At 42.2% G+C, this 15,802-nt stretch overlaps 1 pseudogene; it reads right to left on the minus strand.

The window, feature by feature from the left end:
- The window catches only part of LOC139405771 (protein O-mannosyl-transferase TMTC3-like), an 83,225-nt pseudogene that overhangs the window by 56,921 nt on the left and 10,502 nt on the right, over positions 1–15,802 (minus strand).

The raw sequence follows: 15,802 nt of genomic DNA on the forward strand, positions 1-15,802 counted from the left end.
TAGGTGCTGGGTTAATTAGTACCCACGAACAGGACAGAAAGACCCAGTATACAGTGTGCAGGGCTTTCCTTTTCATGTTGCCAGAACATCCAAGAACAAAACTAAAAGAGCCTTGGAAACCATTGTAAAATCAGTCAGTTGGATTTAGTGGAATTTATAGTGAAATTAGCCACAGTGTGTTCATCTAAAGGCCCCTGGAATTAATCCCCATCAAATCCCATCAAAATAGTAAGTATTAGATGGTGCTTGTAATGAGGAAGATTGGTTGAGATGATACTCTAGGTCAGGGGTAGACAACCCTGTTCCTGGAGGGCCGCAGGTACTGCAGGATTTTGTTCCAACTAGGCACCACACCTGACCAACTGAGCTAATTGATAAGTTCAGTGTGCCTAAATTCAACACACCTGGTCTTCCTGCCCTGTTAAATCAAAAACATGGAGTGCCGCAGGAGCAGGTTTGCCGACCTTTCCTCTAGGTCGATGCCCTCAGGAGCCGCCCAAAGGGAAGGTTGTTTCACACACACACCTGGAAACCATACGTAACAGTTACAAGATTCACAGTGGAAAAGGCACTTAGAAGTCAAGGTACTAAATGAAACGTATACAGTTCAAGTCGGAAGTTTACATACACCTCAGCCAAACGCATATAAACTCAGTTTTTCACGATTCCTGACATTTAATCCTACTAATAGTTTTAGGGCAGTTAGGATTTCCACCTTATTTTAAGAATGTAAAATGTCAAAATAATAGTAGAGAATGATTTATTTCATTTGTCACATTCCCAGTGGTTCATAAGTTTACATACACTCAATTAGTATTTGGTAGCTTTGCCTTTAAATTGTTTAACTTTGGTCAAACTTTTCAGGCAGCCTTCCACAAGCTTCCCACAATAAGTTGGGTGAATTTTGGCCCATTCCTCCTGACAGAGCTGGTGTAACGGAGTCAGGTTTGTAGGTCTCCTAGCTCACACATGCTTTTTCAGTTCTGCCCACAAATTTTCTATGGGATTGATGTCAGGGCTTTGTGATGGCCACTCCAATACCTTGACTTTGTTGTCCTTAAGCCATTTTGCAACAACTTTAGAAGTATGCTTGGGGTCATTGTCCATTTGGAAGACCCATTTGCGACCAAGTTTTAACTTCCTAACTAATGTCTTGAGATGTTGCTTCAATCTATCCACATAATTGTCCATCCTCATGATGCCATCTATTTTGTGAAGTGCACCCGTCCCTCCTGCAGCAAAGCACAACATGATGCTGCCACCACCGTGCTTCAGAGGTCATTTCTCCAAAAAGTATGATCTTTGTCCCCATGTGCAGTTGCAAATCACAATCTGGCTTTTTATGGCGGTTTTGGAGCAGTGGCTTCTTCCTTGCTGAGCGGCCTTTCAGGTTATGTCGATATAGGATTCGTTTAACTGTGGATATAGATACTTTTGTACCCGTTTCCGGCAGCATCTTCACAAGGTCCTTTGCTGTTGTTCTGGGATTGATTTGCACCTTTCGCACCAAAGTACGTTCATCTCTAGGAGACAGAACGCGTATCCTTCCTGAGCAGTGTGACGTCTGTAAACAATTCTTGGGAAAATGACTTATGTCATGCACAAAGTAGATAACCGACCGACTTGCCAAAACTATAGTTTGTTAACAAGAAATTTGTGGAGTGGTTGAAAAACTAGTTTTAATGACTCCAACCTAAGTGTATGTAAACTTCCAACTTCAAATGTATTGCATTATTTTATGGCCGGTTAGGCACCTATATGAGACTGTCAAAAGCCACAAACCCTACCACATGGCAAAACAGTCCATTACACCATAGCCTACGTGTCAACAGTTTTATGACAATGCGTGTCAAGTAAAGTGTTACCCAATATTATTACATTTGCCCAAGTTTGTCATAAGACACGAACAGAGTGCATCAGTGATTCGAATTTCCTGCTACATTCTGAGGAAACAACAAGACTGCCCACCTGTGTGTGTGCATGGGTCTAACACCTTGTGTAGCCGTTAGCAATGTTGCTAATGAAAACAGTCTTCTGGTAGAAGGCAAGGCATTCCCAAATACCTTCTCAGGTAAATGTTAACTACTAAGTAGCCTATGCTTATCGGTTTTAATAAAACACATTATTTGAAGGACAAACATTGTGGCAATTCCTATCTTGCAGTAAAACTGTAAGACTTTAATCAAGAGAAGACCGGTTAAATATTTTTTTAAAAGTGTTGCATGTTCTATTACTTCCCCTAATAGTCCTGATCATAAAGACCTAGACAATATCCAAAACTACTAACAATACACTGATTTCATACATTTTCAGTAATTGCAATTGTAAAGTCATGTCACAATACCACTACAAATGTTTGTAAACTCGATAAAGTATTCAATCGTTTTGCTGTGTATTTCAGATGTCAAGGCAGTAGAATGTACCAGAGACCACCAAAACAGAGCTCATTTGGCAAAAGCCCCCCCAAACAGCTACTTCTTCTATTTGGCTGACTACTCTATGTACTTGTGGAAAACACTGGTTATTACTTATGTTTTCGTTCCATGCATGAAAATTCACTTGACAGATTGACTGTTTGACATAATAAATGCAAATAATTGCAGAAGTGTATGTTCCAGAACTGTTTGAAGAGCCAAGGAACACAACAGATGCAATGAGAGCTTGATGGAAGGTAAAGCCTAAGAATTCCAACATACACGTAACTGCCAAAATAAAGGAAACACCAACATAAAGTGTCTTAATAGGACGTTGGACCACCACGAGCAAAGAACAGCTTCAATACACATTGGCATTGATTCTGCAAGCGTCTGGAAATCTATTGGAGGGATGCAACACAATTCTTCCACAATAAATTCCATAATTTGGTGTTTTGTTGATGGTGGTGGAAATTGCAGTCTCAGGCACCGCTCTGGAATCTCCCATAAGTGTTCAAATGGGTTAAGATCTGGTGTCTGAGATGGCCATGACATATGGTTTACATTGCTTTCATGCTCATCAAACCATTCAGTGACCACTCATGCCCTGTGGATGGGGGCATTGTCATCCTATGGGGGCATAGCCATGGTAGCCAAAATAATGGGCTGCCCAGCATTTTTATATATGACCCTAAGCATGATGGGATGTTAATTGCTTAATTAACGTTGGAAGCACCTTACTTTGTATCCCTCCTTTACTTAAGAGTTTCCATTATTTTGGCAGTTACTGGTACAATATTGAATTGTATATTTGGCTAAAGGCTATATAAACTAATGACTACATTAACCTCTCTAAAACTGGCCCTACTGAGGCTAAATCACCATGGTAAGATATAGGTGAACATAGCATTCCACAGCATTCCTAACCTAGCCCACAATGTCTGCTGTGTGGATCGAGCAGTCAACAAGTCGAGCAGTCATTTGAAAGAGTAAGGAAATTTCGGCGAGACAACTCAAAGGCGAAATCCATTAACGCCAAGATAATGGAATCCATTGCCCTTGACAATCAACCGTTCTCTGTTGTGGGAGATGTTGGCTTTCGCCGACTGGTCGAGCAACAGCACACTTTTACATTTATTTTTTAAACTATTTTTCAGATGTTGCCCTACCGGACTTACACAGTAATAGCGTCACTGTTATTATCTTAACGACTGACATTTGGACCAGCGATATCTCCCCATGAGCATGCTGAGTCTGACAGCACAGTGGGTCATCGAGGATTTCGAACTGAGGAAAGTCGTATTGCATGCTCATGAATATGCTGGTTGTCATACCGCTGCTGCCAATTCAATGGCATTTGAGAACATGTTTGAAACATGGACACACTAGCTAGCTCCATTCGAACAAATGACTTGAGAAATAAGCTCATCAACTGCGCCTGCAGCAGACGTGATACCCCTCTGTCATGGCACTGAAACGCCTGCTCAACAAAACTGGCAGGGATGTAAACAAATGTGCACAAAATTTGAGATAAGCTTCAAGCATATGGAACAGTTTGTGCGTATGGAACATTTCTGGGATCTTTTTTTTCAGCTCATGAAACATGGGACAAACACTTTACATGTTGCGTTTACATTTTTGTTCAGTGTAGTATTCTTATTCTAATTCCAAATTCTAACACCACTGATTCTGTCACAATAGTGGAGTAAGCATGCCCATTCTGACTTCGTCAATGCTAAGCTAAACAGTTAGCTAGCAGCTAGTGTGCGATGTTAATGCTGACTAGTTACTATGGAGTGAAGATGGCCCCTTTTCCCGATGAGGTGGATGTTTTTACTGGCTCACATTGGCGATTGAAACAGTTGCCCTTGACAACAGTTTGCCCACACAGGCTGTGAACAAGTGATTCAGTGGCATTCTCTCTTTACTGTGTCACCACCATGCAAGATGCTATGTACAAGGACCGCTACTTTGATGCAGACAAGAAACAGGGTTGACGTGAAATGTTACATACACAGCTGGTCAAGATGGAAACGGACACAGTGATAGAGTGCACCGAGGAAGAGGCCACAGACAGACAGAGCTGAAACTTCACTGCTTGACATGTATGATGCAATCCTGATTGAGAATGAAACAACTGTCACGACTTCGGCCGAAGTTGGTCCCTCTCCTTCTTCGGGCGGTGTTCGGCGGTAGACACCACCGATCTATGTTTCATTTTCGTTTTGTTTTGTCTTGATCATACACACCTGGCTTCTATTGCATTAATTATGTTCCTTATTTAACCCTATGATTTCCCTCTCTGTTGTGCGTTATTGTTTGTCATGTGGGTTCTCGTTGTTCATGCTTGGGATTATTCTATTTGTTCCTTGTTGGAATCTTACTTATTTTGGATGATTACTCAGAACTGTGTCCTGCGCCTGACTGCATTTTTTTTCCATTTTACCAACGTCCTCACAACAACTGTGAAATAATCAAATGGTTTTGATTGTTTTACAGGTAAATGCCAACAAAATAACTTTTTGGTCAGTGTGTGTGAGAGTAACCTTAATTTAACTAGGCAAGTCAGTTAAGAACAAGTTCTTATTTACAATGACGGCCAGCCCCGGCCAAACCCAGACGACGCTGGGCCAATTGTGTGCTGCCCTATGGGACTCCCAAACACGACCAGATACAGCCTGAATTCGCACCAGGGATTGTAGTGACGCCTCCAGAACTAAGATGCAATGCCTTAGACATCTGTGTCCGTGTGTTAACTATTTAACTGTACTAGAATGCTTAAAAGGCAGCTAAAATCTTAAATATCGGTATCAATTTTTAAAAGTGTAGACTTTACTATGAAATGCTTACTTACAAGCCCTTAACCAACAGTGCAGTTCAAGAAGAGTTAAGAAAGTATTTACCAAGTAGACTAAAATAAAAAGTAACAATAAAAAGTAACACAATAAGAATAACAATAATGAGGCTATCCACAGTGTGCACCGGTACTGAGTCAGTGTGTGGGTGTACAGGTTAGTTGAGGTAATTTGTAAATGTAGTTTGGGGTGAAGTGACTATGCATAGAAAATAAACACGAGTAGCAGCAGTGTACCGCTTGACTTGTGGTGGCAGAGAAAACAGTCTGACTTGGGTGACTGAAGTCTCTGAAATTTTATGGGCTTTCCTCTGACACGCCTAATGTATAGGTCCTGGATGGCAGAAAGCTTGGCCCCAGTGATGTACTGGGCCATTCACACTACCCTCTGTAGTGCCTTACGGTCAGATGCCGAGCAGTTTCCATACAAGGAATTTTCGCACCAAAGTACGTTCATCTCTAGGAGACAGAACGCGTATCCTTCCTGAGCAGTGTGACGTCTGTAAACAATTCTTGGGAAAATGACTTATGTCATGCACAAAGTAGATAACCGACCGACTTGCCAAAACTATAGTTTGTTAACAAGAAATTTGTGGAGTGGTTGAAAAACTAGTTTTAATGACTCCAACCTAAGTGTATGTAAACTTCCAACTTCAAATGTATTGCATTATTTTATGGCCGGTTAGGCACCTATATGAGACTGTCAAAAGCCACAAACCCTACCACATGGCAAAACAGTCCATTACACCATAGCCTACGTGTCAACAGTTTTATGACAATGCGTGTCAAGTAAAGTGTTACCCAATATTATTACATTTGCCCAAGTTTGTCATAAGACACGAACAGAGTGCATCAGTGATTCGAATTTCCTGCTACATTCTGAGGAAACAACAAGACTGCCCACCTGTGTGTGTGCATGGGTCTAACACCTTGTGTAGCCGTTAGCAATGTTGCTAATGAAAACAGTCTTCTGGTAGAAGGCAAGGCATTCCCAAATACCTTCTCAGGTAAATGTTAACTACTAAGTAGCCTATGCTTATCGGTTTTAATAAAACACATTATTTGAAGGACAAACATTGTGGCAATTCCTATCTTGCAGTAAAACTGTAAGACTTTAATCAAGAGAAGACCGGTTAAATATTTTTTTAAAAGTGTTGCATGTTCTATTTCTTCCCCTAATAGTCCTGATCATAAAGACCTAGACAATATCCAAAACTACTAACAATACACTGATTTCATACATTTTCAGTAATTGCAATTGTAAAGTCATGTCACAATACCACTACAAATGTTTGTAAACTCGATAAAGTATTCAATCGTTTTGCTGTGTATTTCAGATGTCAAGGCAGTAGAATGTACCAGAGACCACCAAAACAGAGCTCATTTGGCAAAAGCCCCCCCAAACAGCTACTTCTTCTATTTGGCTGACTACTCTATGTACTTGTGGAAAACACTGGTTATTACTTATGTTTTCGTTCCATGCATGAAAATTCACTTGACAGATTGACTGTTTGACATAATAAATGCAAATAATTGCAGAAGTGTATGTTCCAGAACTGTTTGAAGAGCCAAGGAACACAACAGATGCAATGAGAGCTTGATGGAAGGTAAAGCCTAAGAATTCCAACATACACGTAACTGCCAAAATAAAGGAAACACCAACATAAAGTGTCTTAATAGGACGTTGGACCACCACGAGCAAAGAACAGCTTCAATACACATTGGCATTGATTCTGCAAGCGTCTGGAAATCTATTGGAGGGATGCAACACAATTCTTCCACAATAAATTCCATAATTTGGTGTTTTGTTGATGGTGGTGGAAATTGCAGTCTCAGGCACCGCTCTGGAATCTCCCATAAGTGTTCAAATGGGTTAAGATCTGGTGTCTGAGATGGCCATGACATATGGTTTACATTGTTTTCATGCTCATCAAACCATTCAGTGACCACTCATGCCCTGTGGATGGAGGCATTGTCATCCTATGGGGGCATAGCCATGGTAGCCAAAATAATGGGCTGCCCAGCATTTTTATATATGACCCTAAGCATGATGGGATGTTAATTGCTTAATTAACGTTGGAAGCACCTTACTTTGTATCCCTCCTTTACTTAAGAGTTTCCATTATTTTGGCAGTTACTGGTACAATATTGAATTGTATATTTGGCTAAAGGCTATATAAACTAATGACTACATTAACCTCTCTAAAACTGGCCCTACCGAGGCTAAATCACCATGGTAAGATATAGGTGAACATAGCATTCCACAGCATTCCTAACCTAGCCCACAATGTCTGCTGTGTGGATCGAGCAGTCAACAAGTCGAGCAGTCATTTGAAAGAGTAAGGAAATTTCGGCGAGACAACTCAAAGGCGAAATCCATTAACGCCAAGATAATGGAATCCATTGCCCTTGACAATCAACCTTTCTCTGTTGTGGGAGATGTTGGCTTTCGCCGACTGGTCGAGCAACAGCACACTTTTACATTTATTTTTTAAACTATTTTTCAGATGTTGCCCTACCGGACTTACACAGTAATAGCGTCACTGTTATTATCTTAACGACTGACATTTGGACCAGCGATATCTCCCCATGAGCATGCTGAGTCTGACAGCACAGTGGGTCATCGAGGATTTCGAACTGAGGAAAGTCGTATTGCATGCTCATGAATATGCTGGTTGTCATACCGCTGCTGCCAATTCAATGGCATTTGAGAACATGTTTGAAACATGGACACACTAGCTAGCTCCATTCGAACAAATGACTTGAGAAATAAGCTCATCAACTGCGCCTGCAGCAGACGTGATACCCCTCTGTCATGGCACTGAAACGCCTGCTCAACAAAACTGGCAGGGATGTAAACAAATGTGCACAAAATTTGAGATAAGCTTCAAGCATATGGAACAGTTTGTGCGTATGGAACATTTCTGGGATCTTTTTTTTCAGCTCATGAAACATGGGACAAACACTTTACATGTTGCGTTTACATTTTTGTTCAGTGTAGTATTCTTATTCTAATTCCAAATTCTAACACCACTGATTCTGTCACAATAGTGGAGTAAGCATGCCCATTCTGACTTCGTCAATGCTAAGCTAAACAGTTAGCTAGCAGCTAGTGTGCGATGTTAATGCTGACTAGTTACTATGGAGTGAAGATGGCCCCTTTTCCCGATGAGGTGGATGTTTTTACTGGCTCACATTGGCGATTGAAACAGTTGCCCTTGACAACAGTTTGCCCACACAGGCTGTGAACAAGTGATTCAGTGGCATTCTCTCTTTACTGTGTCACCACCATGCAAGATGCTATGTACAAGGACCGCTACTTTGATGCAGACAAGAAACAGGGTTGACGTGAAATGTTACATACACAGCTGGTCAAGATGGAAACGGACACAGTGATAGAGTGCACCGAGGAAGAGGCCACAGACAGACAGAGCTGAAACTTCACTGCTTGACATGTATGATGCAATCCTGATTGAGAATGAAACAACTGTCACGACTTCGGCCGAAGTTGGTCCCTCTCCTTCTTCGGGCGGTGTTCGGCGGTCGACGTCACCGGCTTTCCAGACACCACCGATCTATGTTTCATTTTCGTTTTGTTTTGTCTTGATCATACACACCTGGCTTCTATTGCATTAATTATGTTCCTTATTTAACCCTATGATTTCCCTCTCTGTTGTGCGTTATTGTTTGTCATGTGGGTTCTCGTTGTTCATGCTTGGGATTATTGTATTTGTTCCTTGTTGGAATCTTACTTATTTTGGATGATTACTCAGAACTGTGTCCTGCGCCTGACTGCATTTTTTTTCCATTTTACCAACGTCCTCACAACAACTGTGAAATAATCAAATGGTTTTGATTGTTTTACAGGTAAATGCCAGCAAAATAACTTTTTGGTCAGTGTGTGTGAGAGTAACCTTAATTTAACTAGGCAAGTCAGTTAAGAACAAGTTCTTATTTACAATGACGGCCAGCCCCGGCCAAACCCAGACGACGCTGGGCCAATTGTGTGCTGCCCTATGGGACTCCCAAACACGACCAGATACAGCCTGGATTCGCACCAGGGACTGTAGTGAGGCCTCCAGAACTAAGATGCAATGCCTTAGACATCTGTGTCCGTGTGTTAACTATTTAACTGTACTAGAATGCTTAAAAGGCAGCAAAAATCTTAAATATCGGTATCAATTTTTAAAAGTGTAGACTTTACTATGAAATGCTTACTTACAAGCCCTTAACCAACAGTGCAGTTCAAGAAGAGTTAAGAAAGTATTTACCAAGTATACTAAAATAAAAAGTAACAATAAAAAGTAACACAATAAGAATAACAATAATGAGGCTATCCACAGTGTGCACCGGTACTGAGTCAGTGTGTGGGTGTACAGGTTAGTTGAGGTAATTTGTAAATGTAGGTTGGGGTGAAGTGACTATGCATAGAAAATAAACACGAGTAGCAGCAGTGTACCGCTTGACGTGTGGTGGCAGAGAAAACAGTCTGACTTGGGTGACTGAAGTCTCTGAAATTTTATGGGCTTTCCTCTGACACGCCTAATGTATAGGTCCTGGATGGCAGAAAGCTTGGCCCCAGTGATGTACTGGGCCATTCACACTACCCTCTGTAGTGCCTTACGGTCAGATGCCGAGCAGTTTCCATACAAGGAATTTTCGCACCAAAGTACGTTCATCTCTAGGAGACAGAACGCGTATCCTTCCTGAGCAGTGTGACGTCTGTAAACAATTCTTGGGAAAATGACTTATGTCATGCACAAAGTAGATAACCGACCGACTTGCCAAAACTATAGTTTGTTAACAAGAAATTTGTGGAGTGGTTGAAAAACTAGTTTTAATGACTCCAACCTAAGTGTATGTAAACTTCCAACTTCAAATGTATTGCATTATTTTATGGCCGGTTAGGCACCTATATGAGACTGTCAAAAGCCACAAACCCTACCACATGGCAAAACAGTCCATTACACCATAGCCTACGTGTCAACAGTTTTATGACAATGCGTGTCAAGTAAAGTGTTACCCAATATTATTACATTTGCCCAAGTTTGTCATAAGACACGAACAGAGTGCATCAGTGATTCGAATTTCCTGCTACATTCTGAGGAAACAACAAGACTGCCCACCTGTGTGTGTGCATGGGTCTAACACCTTGTGTAGCCGTTAGCAATGTTGCTAATGAAAACAGTCTTCTGGTAGAAGGCAAGGCATTCCCAAATACCTTCTCAGGTAAATGTTAACTACTAAGTAGCCTATGCTTATCGGTTTTAATAAAACACATTATTTGAAGGACAAACATTGTGGCAATTCCTATCTTGCAGTAAAACTGTAAGACTTTAATCAAGAGAAGACCGGTTAAATATTTTTTTAAAAGTGTTGCATGTTCTATTACTTCCCCTAATAGTCCTGATCATAAAGACCTAGACAATATCCAAAACTACTAACAATACACTGATTTCATACATTTTCAGTAATTGCAATTGTAAAGTCATGTCACAATACCACTACAAATGTTTGTAAACTCGATAAAGTATTCAATCGTTTTGCTGTGTATTTCAGATGTCAAGGCAGTAGAATGTACCAGAGACCACCAAAACAGAGCTCATTTGGCAAAAGCCCCCCCAAACAGCTACTTCTTCTATTTGGCTGACTACTCTATGTACTTGTGGAAAACACTGGTTATTACTTATGTTTTCGTTCCATGCATGAAAATTCACTTGACAGATTGACTGTTTGACATAATAAATGCAAATAATTGCAGAAGTGTATGTTCCAGAACTGTTTGAAGAGCCAAGGAACACAACAGATGCAATGAGAGCTTGATGGAAGGTAAAGCCTAAGAATTCCAACATACACGTAACTGCCAAAATAAAGGAAACACCAACATAAAGTGTCTTAATAGGACGTTGGACCACCACGAGCAAAGAACAGCTTCAATACACATTGGCATTGATTCTGCAAGCGTCTGGAAATCTATTGGAGGGATGCAACACAATTCTTCCACAATAAATTCCATAATTTGGTGTTTTGTTGATGGTGGTGGAAATTGCAGTCTCAGGCACCGCTCTGGAATCTCCCATAAGTGTTCAAATGGGTTAAGATCTGGTGTCTGAGATGGCCATGACATATGGTTTACATTGCTTTCATGCTCATCAAACCATTCAGTGACCACTCATGCCCTGTGGATGGGGGCATTGTCATCCTATGGGGGCATAGCCATGGTAGCCAAAATAATGGGCTGCCCAGCATTTTTATATATGACCCTAAGCATGATGGGATGTTAATTGCTTAATTAACGTTGGAAGCACCTTACTTTGTATCCCTCCTTTACTTAAGAGTTTCCATTATTTTGGCAGTTACTGGTACAATATTGAATTGTATATTTGGCTAAAGGCTATATAAACTAATGACTACATTAACCTCTCTAAAACTGGCCCTACTGAGGCTAAATCACCATGGTAAGATATAGGTGAACATAGCATTCCACAGCATTCCTAACCTAGCCCACAATGTCTGCTGTGTGGATCGAGCAGTCAACAAGTCGAGCAGTCATTTGAAAGAGTAAGGAAATTTCGGCGAGACAACTCAAAGGCGAAATCCATTAACGCCAAGATAATGGAATCCATTGCCCTTGACAATCAACCGTTCTCTGTTGTGGGAGATGTTGGCTTTCGCCGACTGGTCGAGCAACAGCACACTTTTACATTTATTTTTTAAACTATTTTTCAGATGTTGCCCTACCGGACTTACACAGTAATAGCGTCACTGTTATTATCTTAACGACTGACATTTGGACCAGCGATATCTCCCCATGAGCATGCTGAGTCTGACAGCACAGTGGGTCATCGAGGATTTCGAACTGAGGAAAGTCGTATTGCATGCTCATGAATATGCTGGTTGTCATACCGCTGCTGCCAATTCAATGGCATTTGAGAACATGTTTGAAACATGGACACACTAGCTAGCTCCATTCGAACAAATGACTTGAGAAATAAGCTCATCAACTGCGCCTGCAGCAGACGTGATACCCCTCTGTCATGGCACTGAAACGCCTGCTCAACAAAACTGGCAGGGATGTAAACAAATGTGCACAAAATTTGAGATAAGCTTCAAGCATATGGAACATTTTGTGCGTATGGAACATTTCTGGGATCTTTTTTTTCAGCTCATGAAACAAACACTTTACATGTTGCGTTTACATTTTTGTTCAGTGTAGTATTCTTATTCTAATTCCAAATTCTAACACCACTGATTCTGTCACAATAGTGGAGTAAGCATGCCCATTCTGACTTCGTCAATGCTAAGCTAAACAGTTAGCTAGCAGCTAGTGTGCGATGTTAATGCTGACTAGTTACTATGGAGTGAAGATGGCCCCTTTTCCCGATGAGGTGGATGTTTTTACTGGCTCACATTGGCGATTGAAACAGTTGCCCTTGACAACAGTTTGCCCACACAGGCTGTGAACAAGTGATTCAGTGGCATTCTCTCTTTACTGTGTCACCACCATGCAAGATGCTATGTACAAGGACCGCTACTTTGATGCAGACAAGAAACAGGGTTGACGTGAAATGTTACATACACAGCTGGTCAAGATGGAAACGGACACAGTGATAGAGTGCACCGAGGAAGAGGCCACAGACAGACAGAGCTGAAACTTCACTGCTTGACATGTATGATGCAATCCTGATTGAGAATGAAACAACTGTCACGACTTCGGCCGAAGTTGGTCCCTCTCCTTCTTCGGGCGGTGTTCGGCGGTCGACGTCACCGGCTTTCCAGACACCACCGATCTATGTTTCATTTTCGTTTTGTTTTGTCTTGATCATACACACCTGGCTTCTATTGCATTAATTATGTTCCTTATTTAACCCTATGATTTCCCTCTCTGTTGTGCGTTATTGTTTGTCATGTGGGTTCTCGTTGTTCATGCTTGGGATTATTGTATTTGTTCCTTGTTGGAATCTTACTTATTTTGGATGATTACTCAGAACTGTGTCCTGCGCCTGACTGCATTTTTTTTCCATTTTACCAATGTCCTCACAACAACTGTGAAATAATCAAATGGTGTGATTGTTTTACAGGTATGGTGTGGTGGCAGAGAAAACAGTCTGACTTGGGTGACTGAAGTCTCTGAAATTTTATGGGCTTTCCTCTGACACGCCTAATGTATAGGTCCTGAATGGCAGAAAGCTTGGCCCCAGTGATGTACTGGGCCATTCGCACTACCCTCTGTAGTGCCTTACGGTCAGATGCCGAGCAGTTTCCATACAAGGCAGTGATGCAACCGGTCAGGATGCTCTCGATGGTGCAGCTGTAGAACCTTTTGAGGATCTGGGGACCCATGCCAAATCTTTTCAGTCTCCTGAGGGGGGAAAGGTTTTATTGTGCCTTCTTCACGACGGTCTTGGTATGTTTGGACCATGATAGTTCCTTGGTCATGTGGACACCAAGGAACTTGAAACTCTTGACCCGCTCCACTACAGCCCCGTTGATGTCAATGGGGGCCTGTTCGGCCCACCTTTTCCTTAGTCCATGATCAGCTCCTTTGTGTTGCTCACATTGAGGGAGAGGTTGTTGTCCTGGCACCACACTTCCAGATATCTGACCTCCTCCCTATAGGCCGTCTCATCGTTGTCGGTGATCAGGCCTACCACTGTTGTGTCGTCAGCAAACTTAATGATGGTGTTAGAGTCGTGTTGGCCGAGCAGTCGTGGGTGAACAGGGAATACAGGAGGTGACTAAGTACACACCCCTGAGGGGCCCCAGTGTTAAGAATTAGCATTACTCTTACCAACTGGGGGCGGCCCGTCAGGAAGTCCAGGATCCAGTTGCAGAGGGAGGTGTTTAGTCCAAGAGTCCTTAGCTTAGTGATGAGCTTCGTGGGCACTATGGTGTCAAACACTGAGCTGTTGTCAATGAACAGCATTATCACATAGGTGTTCTTTTCGTCCAGGTGAGATTGGGCAGTGTGGAGTGTGATTGCGGCATTTGTGGATCTGTTGGGGCGGTATGCGAATTGGAGTGCGTCTAGGGCACATATGTCAGAGTCAAGGCCCGCGGGCCACATCCGGCCCGCAAGAAGGTTTTTTACGGCCCCTGGGATGATCTTGATTTATTATTAGAACCGGCCCGCAGCAAGCCGGCAGCCCGCAGATCTTTTACACGCACCAATACTACATTTCCCACAATGCAAAGGTGACGCACCGAGCAGTAGGCTGCTTCATTTCAATATTTATTGGCACAGCAGTCGTCAGCATCACAGTAAAATTAACTTTCAGATACCCATCAAAAATGGCAAAACGGAAGGTGGATACTGAGAACCGGGGGTTTCAAACAAGGTGGGAGTCGGAGTATATGTTCACGAAGGTAGCTGGAAAACCTGTGTGTCTTCTGTGTGGAGAAAGTGTGGCGGTACTGAAAGAGTATAATCTGAGACGACATTATGAAACGAAACACGCGGACAAAAACAAGAATATGGACATGGAACAAAGGCTACAAAAGGCAGAGGAATTAAAACGAGGCCTCAAATCTCGACAGGCTCTGTTCAAAAAAGCCAAATCACAAGGCCAGGCTGCTGTCAAGGCCAGTTTTATTTTGGCAGAAGAGATCGCTAAATCAGCCCGGCCATTTACGGAGGGGGATTTCATCAAAAACTGCATGATTAAAGTTTGTGACGAAGTTTGCCCAGAAAAAAGGCAACTCTTTTTAAATGTGAGTCTGAGCAGAAACACCATTGCCGAGAGAGTAGACCAGTTGTCCATCAATCTAAAAGAGCAGCTTGTGAAAAAGGGAAAAGATTTTATTGCATATTCCTTGGCTGTGGATGAGAGCACCGACATTTCTGACATTGCCCAGTTGTCAATTTTCATCCGCGGAGTGGACTCCAACCTAAGCGTGACAGAGGAGTTTTTGGCTTTACGTCCTATGCATGGCACAACTACGGGGCATGATTTGTATGAAGAGGTGTCAAGATGTGTAAATGAGATGGAGCTGCCTTGGGAAAAACTCGTGGGTTTGACAACCGACGGAGCACCTGCGATGTGTGGACACAGGAGCGGACTGGTGGCGAAGATACGGGAAAAGATGCAAGAGGAAAACGCGACAGGTGAGCTGACAGCTTATCATTGTATCATACACCAGGAAGCGTTGTGCGGTAAAGCCTTGAAAATGGAGCATGTAATGAGCATCATCACGCGCACAGTTAACTTTATCAGAGCCAAAGGTTTGAATCACCGCCAGTTCAAGGCATTTCTGACGGAGTTAGAAACGGAGCATGGTGATTTGCCTTATCACACAGAGGTGCGATGGCTAAGCCAGGGAAAGGTGCTTCAAAGATGTTTCGAGCTTCGTGAGGAGATTTGTCTGTTCTTGGACAGCAAAGGGAAAGACACAACACAACTCCGAGACGAAATGTTTCTGTGTGAAATGGCTTTTCTGTGTGACATTACGAGTCATCTGAATGCAATAAACTTGCAGCTGCAGGGTCGGGATCGTGTCATCTCTGATATGTACAGTACAGTGAAGGCATTTAAAA

This window comes from Oncorhynchus clarkii, chromosome 1, assembly GCF_045791955.1.
Source record: "Oncorhynchus clarkii lewisi isolate Uvic-CL-2024 chromosome 1, UVic_Ocla_1.0, whole genome shotgun sequence".
In the NCBI taxonomy this organism is placed as follows: Eukaryota; Metazoa; Chordata; class Actinopteri; order Salmoniformes; family Salmonidae; genus Oncorhynchus; species Oncorhynchus clarkii.